The sequence below is a fragment of the Salmo salar genome, chromosome 27 (assembly GCF_965601325.2).
Source record: "Salmo salar chromosome 27, fSalSal1, whole genome shotgun sequence".
NCBI lineage: Eukaryota > Metazoa > Chordata > Actinopteri > Salmoniformes > Salmonidae > Salmo > Salmo salar.
The window spans coordinates 25,016,271-25,022,877 of NC_138317.1; positions in this window are offsets into that span (position 1 = coordinate 25,016,271).

Genomic DNA, 6,607 nt, shown 5'->3' on the forward strand with positions numbered 1-6,607 from the left:
CACCAGACACCATACCCAAACCAAAAACAGATTTAATGCTTCGCTCAGTTATGTCATCATACTCATCATACTCCGGCAAAAAGCAAGTTTAGCTTAAAAAAAAACAGATAAATGTCTTGTATCACAGCGCCTCTCTCTCTAAAAATATATTTTAACTGTACCGTATACACTACCATTCAAAAGTTTGGGTTCACTTAGAAATGCCCTTGTTTTTGAAAGAAAAGCACATTTTTTGACCATTAAAATAACATCAAATTGATCTGAAATACCGTGTAGACATTGTTAATGTTGTAAATGACTATTGTAGCTGGAAACGGCAGATTTTTTTATGGAATATCTACATAGGTCTACAGAGTCCCATTATTAGCAACCATCACTCGTGTTCCAATGGCACATTGTGTTAGCTAATCCAAGTTTATCATTTTAAAAGGCTAATTGATCATTAGAAAACCCTTTTGCAATTATGTTAGCACCGCTGGAAACGGTTGTTCTGATTAAAGAAGCAATAAAACTGGCCTTCTTTAGATTAGTTGAGTATCTGGAGCATCAGCATTTGTGGGTTCGATTACAGGCTCAAAATGGCCAGAAACAAAGACCTTTCTTCTGAAACTCGTCAGAGAGGAGTGGGAGGCCCCGGTGCACAACTGAGCAAGAGGACAAGTACATTAGTGTCTAGTTTGAGAAACCGACGCCTCACAAGTCCGTAACTGGCAGCTTCATTAAATCGTACCCGCAAAACACCAGTCTCAACATCAACAGTGAAGAGGCGACTCCGGGATGATGGCCTTCTAGGCAGAGTTGCAAAGAAAAAGCCATATCTCAGACTGGCCAATAAAAATAAAAGATTAAGATGGGCAAAAGAACACAGACACTGGACAGAGGAACTCTGCCTAGAAGGCCAGCATCCCGGAGTCGCCTCTTCACTGTTGACGTTGAGACTGGAGTTTTGCAGGTACTATTTAATGAAGCTGCCAGTTGAGGACTTGAGGCATCTGTTTCTGAAATGTACTTGTCGGTGACAAGCATATCCATAACATGATGCTGCCACCACAATACTTAAAAAAACAGAGGGGTTCATTCTGTTTTGTTGTATTGGACGTGACCGAAGCATGCAGTTTTTAATTTCGGCCAATTTCAGCCTGTTTTGGTGGGAAGGAGTTTTAGCCTCACTCTGCCTCACCAGGTGGTAAATTAGTTAATAGACCAATAAAGACACTTCCAAACCTCTCAGCTAGTTTTCAGTTTTCCCCTCCCCACTCAGACCACTCCCAGACAGCTAGCAAAATTCTTGCTTGAGAAATTGCTCTTTGCAAAGAAGCATTTTTTTGTTGTTGTTGACCATTTTAATTGAAAAATGTAATTAAACAATGTGTAGATACTCTTGTCCAAAACAGCTAGGGTTAACTGCCTTGCTCAAGGGCACATCAACAGATTTTTCACCTAGTTGGCGCTGCAATTTGAACCAGCAACCTATTGGTTATTGGCCCAATGCTCTTAACCACCAGGCTACCTGCAACCCAGGTTCATCAATCACAATAAGGTACGTAATTTGATATTGAGATAAAAATGGCTACATTGGACCTTTAAAGGAACTGTCCATTGAAAGTCTTACATTTAATAGCTCATATTCTGTTAACCCATAACCAAATAATGTTATTGACTCATCCTATACTCATATTTGTGGCCAAAGCATAAATTGAAGAAAATAAAACACTTAAACTCCACTTCAAACTTGTACCTTAAACAGAAGTTTCAAAAATGCTTCCTCATAGAGGATGATGTCCTTATCCCGTGCACGATGAGCTGGCCAATTAGCGGTCTACTTACCATTAATATGTTTAATGACTGTATACGCCCACCATTCTGTTGTTGGGGTATGCCCACACCAGTTCAACACAGAAAAGCAGATTTTTAACATTTAATCATTTTTGTGTAGGAAAACTATAGTGTTAACCTCATATTGTAATTAATTATAGGTCATAATTCATAGAAATCTGGAAACACCGGACAATTACTTTAACAGCCTTGTTGCAAACAGAGTGGATTTTAAAAAAATATATATGTATATACTGTACTCCATACCATCTATTACATCTTGCCTATGCCATTCGGCCATCACTCATTTATATATTTTTATGTACATATTCGTATTCATTCCTTTACACTTGTGTACAAGGTAGTTGTTGTGGAATTGGTAGATTACTTGTTAGATATTACTGCATGGTCGGAACTAGAAGCACAAGCATTTCGCTACACTTGCATTAACACCTGCTAACCATGTGTATGTGACAAATACATTTGATTTGATTTGATGTTATGGGTATGCTTGTTACCAGCAAGGACAGGGGAGTTTGTCAGGATGAAAAGAAATATGAAAGGAGCAAAGTCCAGATAAAAATGTCGAGGAAACCCTGCCTCAAGCTTCTTAATACCTAACCTTGGCATACAGTTTTATTTTTCAGCGGGACAGTTTCCAATAAGTGGATGTACCTGGATGGTCCTGTCTCAGTTCTGACATCAATGACTCCCAACCAAATATACTAAGCTTGAGCAATTTTGACAAAAACAATGTTTTTGTGTGTTGCCCTAATGGTTGTCCAAAGTTGGTTGATTCTTATTCAAAATGTTTCACAGCTGTAATGGCTGCCAAAGGTGCTTTCCACCAAGTATTTACTCTGGGGTGTGAAGACATATGCAATCAAGACATCTTCATTTTTTTTTTATTAATTTGGAAAATTGTACATAATTTATCTTTCATTTTTGAAAGGTTGTACATTGATAGGAAGAAAATCCAATTTAATACTTTTTTAAAATATATTTTTATGGCAGCAAAATGTGAAGACTCTGCCACCCCACTGGGCACAAACTAGTTCAATGAATGTTGTTTCCACATCGTTTCAATGAAATGACGTTGAACCAACGTGGAATAGACGTTGAATTGACATCTTTGCCCAGTGGGAGGGGTGTGTAGAATTTCACTAGATATTGACTGTAGGGGTGTGTTGAGCCTCAACTGAAAGCCATGATCTGTGTCTGTTTGACTGATGGCCCAGTCATGTTTCTACTAGTACTGTAAGTGTTTTATATGTTTTTCTCCTCTGTGTTTCCGCAGGAATGGGCAGCATCGTGTTGAGATACCTGCCTGACAATATGTATGTGCCCATGTTGTTTGTGTCTGTCTGTGTTTCTGTTTTATATTGATCTCTCTCTCCCTCCCCCTCTCTCTCTCTGACGCTCTCTTACCCCATTACAAAGGCTTTTAAATCAAAATAAATATGACAAGTGTGTTCTCTTATTACGTTTCTGAGCTGAATAATTTTCCAGAAGGAGAGCGAAGGAAGTAGAGGCTGAGCGGGAGAGAGAGAGATGGAGAATGAGAGATGCCTCTGCGTTGTAAAGTAGCCAGCCTATAAGGGTTTCTCATCTGGATTAGTGTTCAGAGAGAGAGGGATGAGGGAGGGAGGGATGGATGGGGAGAGAGATGACTCGAAAGAGAAGAAAGGGAGAAGAGAATCAAAGGTTCTCAGATAAGACTGAGCACCTCTAGGTAATAACATGAGAGAGAGAGAGAAAGACAGATAAATAATAACAATAAGAGGGAGGTAGACAGATGCAATTTGTCATATTTCTCCTCTCCCCAACAAGTGTTGTCATATTTCCATCACAAATACAAACACAGTATCTGTCAACTATCCATGCCAAATACACACAGAGAATAGATCCTTGGGAAAGCTAAGTTTTGTCACCGTTCCAAGACGGGGATAAATATTGGAAATGGCATGACAGTCCTGTGCCAGCCTGCCTTCTGTTCATATACAGTGCCTTCAGAAAGTATTCCTACCCCTTGACTTATTCCACATTTTGTGGTGTTATAGCCTGAATTCAAAATGGATTAAATAGATGTTTCTACACACAATACCCCATAATGACAGTGAAAACATGTTTTTAGACATTTTAGCAAATTTATTGAGAATGAAATACAGTATTCACACCCCTGAGTCAATACATGTTAGAATCACCTGGCAGCTATTACAGCTGTGAGTCATTCTGGGTAAGTCTCTAAGAGCTTTGCACACTTGGATTGTACAATATTTGCCCATTTATTATTTTCAAAATTATTCAAGCTCTGTCAAGTTGGTTGATGATCATTGCTAGACAACCATTTTCAAGTCTTGCCATAGACTTTCAAGCAGATTTAAGTCAAAAGTGTAACTCGGCCACTCAGGAGCATTCACTGTCTCTTGGTAAGCAACTCCAGTGTAGATTTGGCCTTGTGTTTTAGGTTTGTCACGTCCTGACCATAGTAAGATTTTATTTTCTATGGTAGAGTAGGTCATTGCGTGACAGGGGGTGTTTTTCTATGTTTTGTATTTCTATGTTCATGTTCTAGTTTTGTATTTCTATGTTGGTTTTGTTTGGGATGATCTCAAATTAGAGGCAGCTGGTCCTCGTTGTCTCTAATTGGAGATCATACTTAAGTAGGTTTTTTTTCCACCTGGGTTTGTGGGAGATTAATTTTATAAATAACAGTATAAATAAAATGTGGAACAACACATGCTGCACTTTGGTCCGCTCATTCCTACGACAACCGTGACAAGGTTATTGTCCTGCTGAAAGGGGAATTCATCTCCCAGTGTCTGGTGGAAAGCAGGCTGAACCAGGTTTTCCTCTAGGATGTTGCTTGTGCTTAGCTCCATTCCATTAATTTTTTTATCCTGAAAAACCCAGTCCTTAACGATTACAAGCATACCCATAACATGATGCAGCCACCACTATGCTTGAATATATGGAGAGTGGTACTCAGTAATGTGTTATATTGGATTTTCCCCAAACATAATACTGTATTTAGAACAGAAAGTTAATTGCTTTGCCACATTTTTTGCAATATTACTTTAGAGCCTTGTTGCAAACAGGATGTATGTTTTGGAATGTTATTAATGTTTTTATAATAAATTCAGGCAATTTTCCCCATATTCCCATATTTTCCAGAAATGCTGTTTGGAGGATTCCAGATTTCCTGCTTATTCCTTACTGATTCCAGAAATATTCTAACCAGGATTTATGGGAATACTGGTATTTTTGAGAAAGTTAACAGAATTTTGAAACCCTAAGCAGCACTGTGTCCAAGACAATAAAGTTGATCTTATACTGCACTCACAAAGACAGCCCCAGATGGACAGCAGATGGGATAAGGAAGCGTGGCCGGCTGCCCAAAGAAACCTGGCAAAGGACTGGGGAGAAGGAGATGAAGAACTGGGCCTGTTATGCAAAACAATCCCAAAAGATTGGCAGCAGTGTCACTCACTCGTGAAAACCTTATGTTTCACATAGGAACGAAGCAGGTTCAGTGAGTAAGAACGAATTAACTAACAAATGAACAAACAAATGAATGAACAGACTTCATTGATGTGAATTGAAGTGTCTGTGTGTATCTGATAGCCCAGCAGCATGTTCTTACTGAGCTGCTTCAGACAAAGACAGAAATCTCCCTGTATGACATCACATCATTAAAAGCCTGATTAGTTGACTGGCTTAACAATCCCTGATTAACACTGCAGCACTCATCTCGAGCATGTCGTTAGACACACACACATGTGCACACACACACACGTGTGCAAACGCACATTTGATGTATTGTATAGTCTCTCTGGCTCGCTCTCTCTGTCACTCTGTCTCCGTTCTTTAATTTCTATAACAATAAAACCATGTTAAAACTAGACTCTTTATTTAAACTCTTCTCCCTTCAACCTCTGTTTCTCTCCTCCCCCCTCTTTCTCATCTCCTCGCTCCCCCTCTCCTCTCACTGCTCTCCTCTGTCCAGAATAACCTAGTTTCAACCTCACCTCCATATTCTCTTCTTTCACTCCTCCTCCTCCCTCCATATCCCCTCCCTCCTTTCCTCTATCAAACACTTTAAATTATACTTGAAAGATTAGTTCCACCAGACCCACCAGCCTGCGTCTGAGGGAATTTTGTGTGTGACAGGCTGGGGGAGTAGATCTGTCAGAGAAGGGCACTAGCCTGTCCAGCGCTTCACTGCATTTACAATTAAATCAGAGAGGGAGCGAGAGGGATACGGAGGGGCAGGAGGAGAGAGGTTTGGAAGAAAGGACAGTGATGAGAGAGTAGAACCCCACTTTTGCTCATTCAAGAATTGAAACCCAGGTTTTTGCTGATATTTGCAAAGAGCAATGTAATAGAATTTCATTACTTAATTCCTTCTTTTGAAAGAGAGAGTGTGGGCGAGGGAGAGAGTGTTACGCTCGTCAATGGAAGGATCGGACCAAGGTGCAGCGTGGTAGGCGTACATTTTCATTTAATAAATGAACACCAAAAAACAACAGAATACAAACATAACGTAAAGTTCTGGGCTGCTCTCAGGCAGCTAACCAAAAACAAGATCCCACAAATTAAAGGTGGAAAAAGGCTGCCTAAGTATGATCCCCAATCAGAGACAACGATAGACAGCTGCCTCTGATTGGGAACCATAACAGGCCAATAAAGAAATAGAAAAACTAGATTGCCCACCCTAGTCACACGCTGACCTAACCAAATAGAGAATTAAAAGGATCTCTAAGGTCATAGCGTGACAGAGAGAGAGAGAAAA